Source organism: Nymphaea colorata, chromosome 4 (genome assembly GCF_008831285.2).
Source record: "Nymphaea colorata isolate Beijing-Zhang1983 chromosome 4, ASM883128v2, whole genome shotgun sequence".
In the NCBI taxonomy this organism is placed as follows: Eukaryota; Viridiplantae; Streptophyta; class Magnoliopsida; order Nymphaeales; family Nymphaeaceae; genus Nymphaea; species Nymphaea colorata.
The window spans coordinates 18,080,621-18,096,443 of record NC_045141.1 but is presented as its reverse complement, the minus strand read 5'-3'; positions in this window follow the sequence as shown (position 1 = coordinate 18,096,443).

The window sequence follows — 15,823 nt, the reverse complement described above, 5'->3', positions numbered from 1 at the left end:
TGGCTGATTGATTGACACAACCAATGCATGACCAACTTGATGAATCAGTATAATGGTCAGTTTTAAGAGTTTATGTGTATAATGGTCAGTTTTAAGAGTTTATGTGTGATCATCTCCTTATGTGCACGAAAGATGCGTTGATCCCTGTTCAACAAGAGGGGAAACAGTCTCGTGAGACCTGGGAACTGCGGAAGGATCTTGACGAAGCAAGGTCACCTCGATCAAGTTAATATTGTCAATTCAATGTAATTGAAATAAATGACTGACTGATTGACCCAACCAATGCATGGCCAACTTGATGCATCGATATAATGGTCAGTTTTAGGAGTTTATATGTGTTCATCTCATTATGAGTGCAAAAGATGCGATGAACCATGTACAACAAGAGGGAAAACAGTCCCGTGAGACTTGGGAACTTCTCATTAATCTTGATGAAGCAAGGTCACCTCGATCAAGTTAAAATTGTCAATTCAGTGCAATTGAAATAAATGACTGACTGATTGACACAACCACTGCATGGCCAACTTGATGCGTCAGTATAATGGGCATTTTTAGGAGGTTATGTGTGAAACTCTCATTGTAAGCGCAAAAGATGTCGATGAACTTTGTTCAACTATAAGGAAAACAGTCCCGTGAGACCTGGGAACTGCTCAAGGTACTTGATGAAGCAACATCCCCTGCATCAAGTTAAAAAATGTCAATTTGATGCAATCGAAATAACCAAATCATGGCTGATTGATTGACACAACCGATGCATGGTCAATTTGATGCATCAGTATAATGGTTAGTTTTAAGAGGTTATGTGTGAACATCTCGTTGTAAGTGCGAAAGACGTCGATGAACCTTGTTTAACAAGAGGAAAAACAGTGCCGTGAGACCTAAGAACTGCTCATGGTACTTGATGAAGCAACGTTCCCTGCATCAAGTTAAAAAATGTCAATTAGATGCAATCGAAATAACCAATGCATGGCCAACTTGATGCATCGGTATAATGGTCAGTTTTAAGAGTTTATGTGTGATCATCTGATTATGTGCGCGAAAGATGCGCTGATCCCTGTTCAACAAGAGGGGCAACAGTCCCGTGAGACCTAGGAACTGCAGAAGGATCTTGATGATGCAAGGTCACCTCGATCAAGTTAATATTGTCAATTCATTGTAATTGAAATAAATGACTGACTGATTGACCCAACTAATGCATGGCCAAGTTGATGCATTGGTATAATGGTCAGTTGTAAGAGTTTATGTGTGATTATCTCATTATGTGTGCGAAAGATGCGTTGATCCCTGTTCAACAAGAGGGGAAACAGTCCCGTGAGACCTGGGAACTACGGAAGGATCTTGATGAAGCAAGGTCACTTCGATCAAGTTAATATTGTCAATTCAATGTGTTAGAATATATTGTATTGGGAACCGGGTCCATATATGGACCCGGTCCTATGGGCACGGATACCGAGGCGGACTCGGTACCTTAGGCGGCACTCTTTCTCTCCCTCCTATATATTCTTCACTTACATGTAATTGTTAAGTTAAGTGAATATAATTTTCTCTCTCCTAGGGTTGCGGTTTGCCCCTAGGTCAGAGCTTCCCCGTGGTTTTTCACCTCTTTTTGAGGTTTTCCACGTATATTGTGTGTTCTTTCTCTGCTCTCTCCTTGTGGTTCGTGTTTCTACACAATGTATCAGAGCCACCGCGTGTGAGATCGTTGGTGTGCAAGTAGTGTTTTTTCCGCCGTTCACGTGCCGCCTCCGTTGCCGTTTCCAGCACCGCCGCCGACACTGTTCCCAGTGCCGCTGCTGTTGCTGTTTGCAGTGCTGACGCCGTCTGACGCCGTCCAGGAACGCCGCCGCCGTCCATCGTTCCCAGCGCCGCCGCCGTGGTTCCCAGCGCTGCCCTGCCCGGTCGCCGTCGCTGCTCCCAGCACCGCCGTCGCCTGGGTTATCGTCGCTGTTCCCAGTGCTGGGTTAGCTGCGCCGCCGCCGGGTGTCTTGTTTCCGCCGCCGTGGGTTGCGCCCTCTCTGCCGCCGGTTGTGACCTTTGGGGATTGCGATGGCTGATGCAGCGATGCCCAAGCTTGATGATGCCCTCGACACGGGCAGCAATACCAAGGGTGAGAACTTGCCTGTTCATGTCACCTCCATTCGGCTGAATAAGGATAACTATCTCTCGTGGTCTGCTGCCCTAGAAATCGGAATTACTAGTCGTGGTCGCCTGCACTATATCACTGGGGAGAAGCCTGCACCTTCTAAAACTGATTCGCAATGGCCGACCTGGGCGTTGGAGGATAGTCAGGTAAAAGTATGGATTATTAGTTCGGTTTCCGCAGATATTCAGCCTTTGATCTTGCGTAAATCGACGGCGTATGATATGTGGACTGTTCTTGCCCGTATGTATGGTCGTAAGAAGCGTGTTTTACGTGCCTATCAAATCAAACGTAGCATATATGCTCTTAAACAGGGAGATTTATCTGTTGCCTCCTTCTATGCCGCCCTGAAGACCAAATGGGAGGAACTTGACTATCATGTGAATGATGACTGGAAATGTGGTGTAGATCATGCCCTGTATTGGGAAAAGGAATGGATGGACCGCACCTTTATCTTCCTTGGAGGCTTGCGTGATGAGTTTGAAACCATTCGAAGCCAGATTCTTAACTGTGATGAGATTCCTGGAATCGAAGAGGTGTATGCCCGTATTGAGTCTGAGGAGCAACGGCGCCAGATTATGCATATTGACTCCCATCAGGGGAGTTCTCCAGCAGCCTTTGTGAGCCATACTTCTGGGACGGGGCAGCGTCCTACTCGACGATGCAGCCATTGCAACAAAGTGGGTCATCCTGTTGATTTTTGTTGGGATCTTCATCCTGAGAAGCGTCTCGTCCGCGGTCGTCCTCCTCCTCATCGCCGAGCCTCTTCTGTGCCAGAGCCTAGCCCGGGGTTGTCCAATGTTGCCAAATCCAAGCTCTCCTCAGATCAACTCAGAGAGTTGCAAGCCTACATTAGTCGGTTGTCTACCCAGGATGATGCTTCTACTTCTGAGGGTGCTAAGTTAGCCCAGGCTCTGGTTGCTACTAGTGATCAAGGTAATTCTTCTCTCGGTGATTGGATTGTTGACAGTGGGGCTACTCATCATATGACAGGGGACCCTACGATGTTTCAAGAGTACAAGTTGACCTCTGGGCAGCAGCGTGTGTCTATGGCTGATGGTTCTTCTATCTCTGTGGCTGGAAAAGGGAGTTTATCACTACTGAACAAATATTGTCTTCATAATGCCCTGCATGTTCCCAATATTCCCGTAAATTTGTTATCTGTCAGCAGTATTACCAAAGAGCTAAACTGTAATCTAATTTTCTCTGCTGATTGTTGTTTCCTGCAGGACTTGGGGACGGGGCAGAAGATTGGGATTGGTTCGGCTATTGATGGGCTCTACAGACTGCCCGTTCGAGTTGCTTCTGCTTTGATTTCAGCCACCAGTGGTCAGTTGCCTGGCGTGGAGGCCAGATCCGTCATTATGCGTTGGCACGAGAGACTTGGTCATCTTCCCTTCCAGTTGCTTAGAAAGTTGTTTCCTAGGATGTTTCATTCTGTTTCTTTGGACACCTTCGCCTGTGAAGTGTGTCAGTTGTCTAAGCATGTTAGGGCCTCGTACCCTATTTCGTTCAATAAAGCCAACCGTCCTTTTGCTTTGGTTCACTCTGATGTTTGGGGTCCTTCGGGAGTACCCACTTGTCGTGCCTTTCACTATTTTATGACTCTTATTGATGACTACTCCCGGTGTACGTTCGTGTATCTGTTGAAAGAACGTAGTGAAGTTCCCGACATTGTCAAAAACTTTGTGGCATTTGTCGAAACTCAATTCCAGACCACTGTTCAAGCCTTCCGCACTGACAATGCCCGAGAATATGTCTCCCAATCCCTTGATGACTTCTTGCGAAGCAAGGGTATTATTCATGAAACATCCTGTAGCTACACCCCTCCTCAGAATGGCGTGGCTGAAAGAAAAAACCGTCATTTGTTGAATGTTACCCGGGCAATTATGTTTCAACGTCATGTCCCTAAGAGGTACTGGGGGGACGCACTTCTCACTAGTGCCCACCTTATCAACCGTATGCCTACTCGTGTGTTGGATGGTCATTCCCCTTATTCTGTGTTGTGGCCCACTCAGAATCCCTGGCCTCTAACCCCTCGAGTGTTTGGGTGTGTTTGTTTTGTCCATGATCATAGTCCCACTCTCAAGAAACTTGATCCTCGGTCCATCAAAGCAGTCTTCTTGGGATATTCCTCCACCCAGAAGGGATACAGGTGTGTTGACCCTAGCACTTCCAGAGTATATGTCTCCAGGGATATGACCTTTCATGAACATGAGGCATACTTTCCTGCGAATCCTCTTCAGGGGGAGTGTTTAGGTGACAGAAGGGAAGAGTATTCTTCGCATCAGTTGATTCAGTTCATGGATTTCTTGGATTATACGGTGAGTTCTCCAAGTGTGGAAAACGTTGTCAGTGAGGACAGAGACAGTTAGATGGAGGGGGGCCCTGTGGAAGAACAGTCTCGCGATCACCTATTTGGTCAGGTTTACAGCAAGAAGAAGAAGGATGTGATGGAAGATGTTGATGTTACCAATCCCAATCTTCCCAATCTTGTGACCTCCCCGGATGATCCAAGTCCAATGAATGAAGAACTTCCCATAGCTCTGCGCAAGGGCACCAGGTCATGTACTTCTCATCCTATTCAGAGATTTGTTTCATATGCAAAACTCAGTAAAGACTACAAGTGCTTTGTTACCTCTTTATCTATGGCTGTTATTCCCAGGTCAGTGGAAGATGCAAGGAAGGATCGTAAATGGCTACAGGCCATGACAGAAGAGATGGACGCCCTGGAAAAGAACAATACGTGGGAGGTTGTTGATATCCCCAAGGGAACTCACTTAGTTGGCTCCAAGTGGGTGTTTAATGTGAAGTACAAACCTGATGGCACTGTAGAACGCTATAAAGCTCGTCTTGTTGCTAAAGGGTTTAGCCAGAAATATGGGATTGACTATCTTGAGACGTTTGCTCCCGTGGCGAAACTGAAGACCGTAAGGGTCATCTTAGCTCTTGCAGTGCAAAAGAAGTGGAGAATGGACCAACTTGATGTAAAGAACGCCTTCTTGAATGGTCACCTTGAGGAAGAAGTCTATATGAGCATGCCGCCTGGGTATGCTCGGAACGGGAAGTGTTGCTATCTCAAGAAAGCTTTGTATGGTCTCAAGCAATCCCCTAGAGCTTGGTTTGAAAGACTAAGGGTTGTAATGAAGACTAATGGGTATAAACAGGGAAATGGTGATCACACCCTCTTCATCAAGCAGAGAAATGGTCTGGTGAGCCTTTTACTTGTATATGTTGATGATATGATTGTCACAGGCGACGACGAGGGGGAGAAAAGGAAGATGAAAGAAACGTTAGCTGCAGAATTCGATCTCAAAGATCTGGGTAAACTAAGGTATTTCTTGGGGATTGAGATCGCGCGATCTGAGACTGGGCTTGTTATGAGCCAAAGAAAATACACGTTGGATCTTCTAAAAGAGACAGGTAAACTGGGATGCAGGCCCTTTCTTACCCCAATGGAGTCTGGCACAAGGATAAGTATCAAAACTGGGACTATCTTGGATGAGGAAGGAAAAGGGAGGTATCAGCGTCTGGTTGGTAAACTTATTTATCTCACTCTTACTCGCCCAGATATTACGTATGCTGTGGGTGTGTTAAGTCAGTTTATGCATGCTCCTACTGATTGTCATTGGAAAAGTGCTGAAAGAGTATTGGGATACTTAAAGAATGACCCAGGGAAAGGACTACTCTACACTCGGCAAGATCAACTAAGCATTGAAGGATACTCTGACGCCGACTGGGCAGGATGCACAGATACTAGGAGGTCTACCACAGGATACTGCATATTTCTTGGAGGTAACCTTGTGGTATGGAGAAGTAAACGTCAAGAAGTTTGTTCCAGGTCCAGTGCTGAGGCTGAATACAGGGCGGTTGCTATGGGGGTTACAGAGATGTTATGGCTCAAAATTCTTTTAGCAGATATTGGGGTTAAAATGGAAGAGAAGATGAGGATGTATTGTGACAACAAGTCTGCGATTAACTTGGCAAACAATCCGGTCATGCACGACAGGACCAAACATGTGGAGATCGATCGTCACTTCATACGGGAACGCATAGATTCAAAGGAGTTGATTCTGCCCTATATGAAGTCTGAAGATCAAGTTGCAGATGTCTTAACTAAGTCTTTATGTACATCTCAATTTGAGAAAAATGTTAGCAAGCTTGGCATGTTTGACATGTATGCCAAGCTTGAGGGGGAGTGTTAGAATATATTGTATTGGGAACCGGGTCCATATATGGACCCGGTCCTATGGGCACGGATACCGAGGCGGACTCGGTACCCTAGGCGGCACTCTTTCTCTCCCTCCTATATATTCTTCACTTACATGTAATTGTTAAGTTAAGTGAATATAATTTTCTCTCTCCTAGGGTTGCGGTTTGCCCCTAGGTCAGAGCTTCCCCGTGGTTTTTCACCTCTTTCTGAGGTTTTCCACGTATATTGTGTGTTCTTTCTCTGCTCTCTCCTTGTGGTTCGTGTTTCTACACAATGTAATTGAAATAAATGACTGACTGATTGACCCAACCAATGCGTGGCCAACTTGATGCATCGATATAATGGTCAGTTTTAGGAGTTTATATGTGTTCATCTCATTATGAGTGCAAAAGATGCGATGAACCATGTACAACAAAAGGGGAAATAGTCCCGTGAGACTCGAGATCTGCTCAAGGTTCTTGATGAAGGAACATCCCGTCCTTCAAGTTTAAAATGCATGGCCAACTTGATGCGTTGGTATAATGGTCAGTTTTAAGAGTTTATATGTGATCATCTCTTTGTAAGTGCAAAAGATGAGATGAACCATGTACAACAAGAGGGGAAACAGTCCCGTAAGACCTAAAATCTGCTCAAGGTACTTGATTTATTAGTGCAAAAGATGCGGTGAACCCTGTACAAATCTATATAGTTAAACAAAACTAGGGTAGAGAAGAAATGATGAAGCCCGTACAACAAGAGGGGGGAACTGTACCGTGAGACTTGGGAACTGTTCGAAGATCTTGATGAGGCAACGCCCCTATCATTAAGGTCAAAATGTCAATTAGGTGCAATTAATGTAAATGTTTTCTCGTTGTCGTGGGAAAGTAGCGGGTGTTGCATGTGGGAGCACATTCTTGACGAATAGTGCTGAACAGACAGACTTTGTTTAAGATTATTATTGATAATCTTGTGCATCTCACTTCATTGTCATTGCAAAAGAGAGCAACACATACAACGGAAGGAGCGCTCAAGGGATTAGGTGTAAATGATGTGTGATCCTTTCATTATGAGCACAAAAGATATGATGAACCTTGTTCAAAAATAAGGAAAGCAGTCCCGTGAGACATGGGAACTGCTCAAGGATCTTGATGAAACGTCCCTACCATCAAGTTAAAAATGTCAATTATATACAATTGAAATAAATGACTGACTGGTTGATACAACCATTGTGTGACCATCTATATGCATCATTGGTCAGTTTTAGGTGGTTGTGTGTGAGACAAAAGAAATGATAATGAAAAGTATGCAATACTAGAAAAGTGCGAGAACATGATGTGAGTTGTTAACTAAATGTTCAACTACTTAAGGTGTATTCTTCACTAAAGAAAGATCATGCCTCCTCCAGCATTTTTAGATCATATGGGAAGGCTACTCAATTTTTGTGGACGAAAAAAATATGATGAACCCCATACAACGAAAGGGGAAAGCAATCCCTTAGACTTGGGAACCGTTCAAGTATCTTGACGAGCCAACGTCCCCACCATCAAACTCAACATGTAAATTAGGTGCAATTAATATAAATGATTGGCTGGTTGTCATGGGAAAGTAGTGGATGTTGCCAGTGGAAGCGCATTCTTGACGAATAGTGATGAACAAACATAGACTTTGTTTTGGATTATTATTGACAATCTTGTGCATCTCACCTTATTGTCATGACAAAAGAGAGCAATACGTATAACTCGAGGAGCGCTCATTGGATGAGATGTAAACAACGTGTGATCGTCTCATTATGAGCACAAAAGATACGATGAACATACAACAATAGAGAAAGCAGTCTCGTGATGCCTTGCAACTAGATAACACAATCAATGCATGCCAACTAGATGCATCAGTATAATGGTTAGTTTTAGGAGGTTTTGTGTGAGACAAAGGAATTATCATGAAAAACATGCAATATTAGAATCGTGCGAGAACATGATGTGAATAATTAACTAAATGTTCTTCTACTTAAGGTGTATTTTTTACTATAGAAAGATCATGCCTCCTTCAACATTTTGAGACCAGATGGGGGAGCTGCTGAATTTTTGCTGATGAAAAATATTACAAACATTTTATGAAAATGTTTGTGAAGACCCTTGTTGTCATCTTGACGAATTTCATTTGGAAATATGATATAAGATGTGCGTATCAAGAATTTTGGATATGATGCCTTTAAGGTTTGTTTGTTTCTTTTACAATGAAAGATAAGACAAAAATATTGGTTGAATCAATGGGCAATGTTCAAATTAGTGCATGAGAGATGTAAAAAAGATTTTTTTTTTTTTAAAAAAAAATGTTTAGTTAATTCGAACTAGGTTAGAAAAAATACAATGAACCCCGTACAACAAGTGGGTGAAGCAGTCCCGTGAGACCTGGGAACTGTTCAAGGATCTTGCTGAGACAATGTCTCCACCATCAAGCTGAAAATGTCAATTAGGTGCAATTAATATAAATGGTTTTTTGGTTGTCGTGGGAAAGTAGTGGATGTTGCTTGTGGGAGCGCATTATTCTTGGCGAATAGTGATGAACGAACAGGGACTTTGTTTGGGATTATTATTGACAATCTTGCACATCTTGCCTCTTTGTATGAATGAGCACTCAAGGGATAAGATGTAAATGATGCGTTATTGTCTCATTATGAGTACACAAGATACGAGGAAACCTGTACAACAGCAGGGAAAGCAATCTCGTGAGATGCAAGAATTATTCAAGGATCTTGATGAATCGACGTCCTTACCATCAAGTTGAAAATGTCAATTAGATGCAAATAAAATAAGTGACTGACTAGTTGACACAACCAATGTATGACTAATTAGATGCATCGGTATAATATTCAGTTTTAGCAAATTATGTGTGAGACAGAATGAATGACTACTAAAATCATGCAATATTTGAAAAGTGCCAGAACATGATGCCAATAGTTAACTAAATGGTTGACTACTTAAGGTGTATTTTTCATTATAGAAAGTTCATGTTTCTTCCAGCATTTTGAGGCCAGATGGGGGAGCTGTGATAGAAATCTAGCACCAATATCTGTAACCAGAAAACAGCACTCACGCAGGAAGATAGAGATAGAGAGAGAGAGAGAGAGAGGGAGAGAGAAATTGAAAACAAGAAGAAACTGAGGAGAAGAAGCCGTGACCAAAATGGTTTGCACGGCCTCTATTTATAATCCCATTTCCAGAATTCTAAGAGTCTCCAATCGTAGAATCCTAGGAGATTTCACAAGCTCCAAGGACATTAATTACATCATAGAAACCTAAGAGACTTCACATATTACAAGGATATTAACTACAACATAGAATCCTAGGAGACTTCCCATATAACAAGGATATTAACTACAACATAGAATCCTAGGAGACTCTTCACATGTTATAAGGACATTAAATATCTTAACACATTCTACAAGGAGGTGGAATCCTAAGAGACTCCTCTTCAACGTGCTGGTGAAGGATTTATATTTTAACAAGCTGCTCGGTCAGAAAATGGTCATGAAGACCCTTGTCGTCTTCTTGACAAATTTGATCTCAAAATATGATATAAGATGTGTCTATCAAGAATTTTGTATTTGATTCCCGTAAGATGTGTTTGTTTCCTTTTCAATGAAAGATAAGACAAAATAACAGTTGAAATCAGTGGGCAATGTTTAAATTTTCAAATGAGAGGATATGTGAAAAGGGGTTTTGAAAAAACAAAATCGTATAGTTAAATCGAACTAGGGTAGAAAAAATACGATGAACCTCATACAACAAGAGATGGAAGCAGTCCCGTGAGACCTGGGGACTGTTCAAGAATCTTGTTGAGGCAACATCTCCACCATCGAGCTCAACATGTCAATTAGGTGCAATTAATATAAATCGTTGGCTGGTCGTCGTGGGAAAGTAGCTGATGTTGCATGTGGGAGCACATTTTGGACAAATAGGATGAACTATTAACATAGACTTGTTTGGGATTATGATTGACGTTCAACAACAGGAGAAACAGTCTCGTGAGACCTGAGAACTTCCCAAGGATGTTGATGAAGCAACGTCCCTACCATCAAGTTGAAAATGTCAATTAGATGCAATTGAAATAAATAACTGATTAGTTGACAAAACTAATGCATCGACAATTAGATGCATCAGTATGATAATCAGTTTTATGAGGTTATGTGTGAGGCGAAAAGAAATGACAATGAAAAACATGCAATACTAGAGAAGTGCGAGAACATGATGCAAATGGTTAACTAAATGTTTGTCTACTTATGGTGTATTTTTCTCTATAGAAATATCCCGCCTCCAGCGTTTCGAGACCAGATGGGGGAGCTGCTCAATTTTTGCTGATGAAAAATTTTACAAACTTTTTATGAAAAAGGTCATGAAAAAAGTTCCATGTACAAAAACTTTTCGTGGAAAAAAAATGTTACGTGGATGTGGGAATTGTGAAGTTTATTACAGACATGCATTTGACATATGATTAGTCAAGTTGTTTCTATCTTGGCATTTTATGATCTTGATTATGTGTAATTTTTGTGCATCTGACATATGAGCAGAGCCATGTTTTTCCTATCTTAGTGACACTTTATCATCTTGCTTACATCTCATTTCTGCATGTTTCTAAGAAGTTCAAAACACTGAAACATATAATTAGAGTCATGTTGTTTTGATCTTGTCGACATTTTATGATCTTGATTACATATAACTTCTATGCATCTGACATATGTTTAGTCATGTTGTTTCTATCTTAGCGACACTTTAAATTCTTGATTACATCAAATTTCTGCGCATTCCTGAGATATACAGAGCGGGGATTCTAATCACCGATATACAGAGCAGTAATGGTGATTGTTAGGCGCAAATTATTTCATTCAGCAATTCTTTTCAGCAACTCTTTAATTTCTGTCGTTATCATTTCTGAGTGCTTTTAAATTATTCATTTCTTGCATAACGGGTCGGGTCTAGTTAGGTTGTGTAACCCAACCCAGAACGTCTTGTACTTAAACTCGCTTGAGGGTAATCAAACCCTAATGAAGATTATTCTTTTGACGTGAATAGAAGTTGGGCTTCCTAAGGCTGTGTGTGTGAGTTCTACAACAAGCGACTGTAGTGGGTGTTAGCCAAACCGAGGCTAACAAGGTATCAGAGCTCCAACGGCCATGGAGGAGAGAATCACTGCACGTGGCGCCTTTGCACCTATGGAACAACACATAAATCAAGTGGAAACGGTGATCGGCGGCCTGGAAGGGCGGATGCATGGGATGGATCAATGCCTGAACGCAGTGGATGCACAGTTGGAGGCCATGATGGTGGAGCAGCAGGCGATGTCGGCGCTCTTGCTTGAAAGCCTATGACAAGGCTCTTAGCAACAGTCGCCTGATTCCGATCAGACCCAGTCAGACAAGCGCAAGGAGTAGGGTTGGCCAGGGAACAGAGGCGCAGCCTGGCACCCAACGAAGATGGATTTTCCGCGGTTCTCCGGAGACGACCCCTTCAGATGGGTATCCTGCGCCGAACAGTACTTCAATTGCCAAGGGATCGTGGGCGACGAAAGAGAACGTCAAGCGACAGTTTATTTTGAGGGTGTGGCGATATGCTGGTACCGTTGGTTGGTGTCGTAGCAAGGAAGACCAGACTGGGCGACCTTGGTGAAAGAGCTCACGTCGCGCTTTGGGCCGTCGACATATCTCGACTACAATGTAGAGTTGTCGAGCATTAAACAATCGGGTACGTTGTTGGACCAGGAACATTTCAAGGCGCTGACAAATATGGTGCATTGATGGCCCCTTCCAGCCCTCATCGGTGCGTTCCTAGCAGGATTGAAGGATGAAATACGCATCGAAGTCCAAGCGATGAAGCCACGAACATTAGTGAACTGCTTCAAATTAGCCCGCACGGTGGAGGAGAAAAACGAACGGCTGCACACGTTCAATCAGGGCACTTTTAGCAGGACGTGAGAACCAGCCCACGCGAGACTTTCCATAAGGTGTGGCCGGATGCGAGGACCAGCCCACGAGAGAAGCCGAAATCTGACGTTTTTCCACCTGCCCCAGGAAAAAATCGGAAGGGAAACGCGCCGCGCCAAGTTGTGAGACATTTGACGCTCGAGCAAATCAAGGAGAAGAGACAACTGAACCAATGTTTTCACTGCGATCAGCCATACGTTCCAGGCATAACTGTAGACGCCTACATATGTACTTTGTCGAGGAGAGCAACGAACCAGTAGAGGTCGATGCGGATCCGCCCTTGCCCATGAAACCAGAGGCGATGGAAAACCAAACGATCCCTGAAATTTCGCTGCATGCATTGGCTGGGGATGAGGTTCCGCATCTCATGCGTGTGGAAGGCAAGTTGCGAGGCCGGCCAGTCAGCGTGCTGATTGACACAGGCTTGACTCACAATTTCATTTGTGAGAAATCTGCCTGGGCCCTGGGCTGTCGTATGGAGTGTTGACGGATCTTGATGTTTGGGTCCGGGTCTAGACCCGATCCATTATGTCCTAGTTTGGGCATACTTATACCTTTGTAAACCCTAATCTTAAGAGTTAATGAAGAATTAAGAGAGAGAGAGTCTGGCTGCTAGTGAGCACCGACCTCCTCACCCGTGGTTTTTTTTTCCCTCTTGTTGAGGGTTTTCCACATTACATCAGTTGTTCTTTACGCTTTTACTTTTCAACATGGTATCAGAGCCGTGAAGTTTCGGCGTTACTGGTTTGTCTTTTGCTTGTGTTCGTGTTGGAGGAGGACTGTTCATCGCCCAACACTGTTCATCACCCGACTCTGACGGGTTCCTACCTGCGCCCCCGACGCCCCGTCAAGCGTCGCCCGGCGTCGCCTGACGCCCCGTCAAGCGTCGCCCTGCTTCTGCCGCCGTGAGGTTCCCGGCATCTCTCCTCTGCATCTTCCGGCGACCTGGTTCCGCCCCTTGCGTCGCCCTGCTTCTACCGCCGTGAGGTTCCCGGCGTCTCTCCTCTGCATCTTCCGACGACCTGGTTCCGCCCCTTTTTCTACCGCTGTGTCTCTACCGCCGTGAGGGTCCGGCGTTCCCCTCTGCATCGTCTGCTACCTTCATCGTGGTGTTCCTGCCGCTTACTCGCAGTAGCTCCCTGCTGCTTCTGTCTATCTGTCCGCTGCTCCCTGTCCGCTGCTTCTCTTCTCGACTCCCATCATCTTCTCCCTTCACTGTCCGACTCTGCCTTGCCTACTGTTGTGAGCTCTGGTGTCCTTCCGCTTCTAGATCGCTGCCCTGCGTTTAGTCACTCACGGTGTGCCGTTGCTGTCCAGCGTTGTTTGCTGTTGGTGCTCTGCCGCTGCTCGCTGTTGTTGTTCCTTTTTTGCTCTCTTTGTAGGGCTGGTCTCTAATTATGGCAGCGTCTTCCTCGTCCACCGTCAACACTGATCAATCTGAAATTGGAGCTTATAGAACTGAGAATGTTCTCGTTCAAGTCACCACTATTCGCCTTACCAAGGAGAATTATCTACGATGGTCTGCTGCAATTACTATGAGGATCGCTGGTCGCGGTCGAATTGCCTATGTGAATGGTAGAAAGGTCGAACCTGCTGTGGATAGTATGGCTTGGGATACATGGTTTCTTGAGGACAACCAGGTAAAAAGTTGGATTGTTAATTCAGTTTCTTCAGATATTCAACCCCTTATTTTTCGTAAGAAGACTGCGAGGGATATGTGGATTATTTTGGAGCAAGACGTATGGTCAAAAGAAAAGAAAGGTTCGTGTCTATCAACTAATGAAGGACGTGTATGCTCTGCGACAATGGGATCTCTCGGTCGCAGATTTCTACGCAACATTAAAATCTAAGTGGGAGGATCTTGACTACCATTCTGATCTTACATGGAGTTCTCCTCAAGACCAGATGCAGTATATGGCCAAGGAGTGGGAGAATAGGGTATTCCTTTTCTTAGCTGGACTGAACGATGAGTTTGAAAATATAAGGAGTCAGATTCTTAACTCTGAGGAATCCTTCAGTATTGAAGATGTTTATTCTCGTGTTGAATCTGAAGAGCAGAGGAGACTGATCACAAGTGGGAGAAAGGAGGATCCCATGTCTCACAATGAACGGTCTGCCTTCGTTAGCCGTGTCTCTGTGGGAACTATCTGTTCTTCTCGTAAATGTACTCACTGCAAGAAACTTGGTCATACTGTGGACTTTTGTTGGGACCTGCATCCAGAGAAGAAGAATAGTAGGGGGCGGCCTTCTAGTGGGAAGAAGCCTATGGCCCTATGTCGAATGCAACGAATTCTAGTGATGGTAAAGTTTTTATTTCTGCAGAACAGATTCGTGAGTTACGCGCATATTTGAGCCAGATTGATGTTGGTCAGGCAGACACGTCAGATGAGGTGAAGGTCAATCAAGCACTGGCTGTTTTAGGTGAACACGGTACTTCTTGCATGGGAGAGTGGATTGTGGATAGCGGTGCCACTCATCACATGACTGGCAACCCCAAACTCTTTCATGACTACAAGCTATCATCGGGGAAGGAACGTGTGTCCCTTGCCGATGGCTCCTTTACCTCTGTGGCAGGGAAAGGGAGTCTCTCGTTGTTGAACAATTTTTTAGTGCATGGTGCATTGCATGTTCCCCATCTTCCCTTAAATCTTTTATCTGTGAGCAAGATTACCAAGGAACTCAACTGTGAACTTATATTTTCTGAAAAACGTTGTGTTTTGCAGGACTTGGTGACCGAGAAGAAGATTGGGATTGGTTTGGTGTCTGATGGGTTATATCGGCTTCCTATACGCGTTGCCACAGCCCTCATGTCAGCAGTCAGCAGGACAGAGAAGAAGAAGGAAGAGTGTCGTCAGTTATTTTTATATTGGCATGAACGCCTTGGTCATCTCCCTTTTGGGATTTTGAAACAATTATTCCCTGAATTATGTTCCAGTTTAAACATTTCCATGTTATCTTGTGATGTGTGTCAGTTTGCCAAGCATGTTAGAGCTTCGTATCCAATTTCAAATAGTCGTGCTAATAAAGCTTTCTCCTTGATTCATTTTGATGTGTGGGGGCCTTCAGGCATTCATTCTCGTGGTGGTTTTCAGTACTTTATGACTTTCATAGATGACTATTCCAGATGTACTTTGGTTTATCTGTTGAAAGACCGTAGCGAAGTGCCTCATATTATAGAAACCTTCATTCTCCTAGTGGAAAACCAGTATGGTGAGTCTGTCAAGACATTCCGGTCGGATAATGCTCGTGAGTATATGTGTCTCACTGTCGAGGAATTCCTTCAAAAAAGGGGGATTGTTCATGAGACATCATGTAGTTATACTCCTCCTCAAAATGGAGTTGCTGAGAGAAAAACCGTCAGTTACTAAATGTCACCAGAGCTTTACTGTTTCAAAGGAATCTTCTAAAATATTATTGGGGAGATGTAGTCATTACTAGTGCCTATTTGATTAATCGCATGCCTAGTCGAGTGCTAAATGGTCGTACACCTTACTCCATGCTTCCAGGGAGT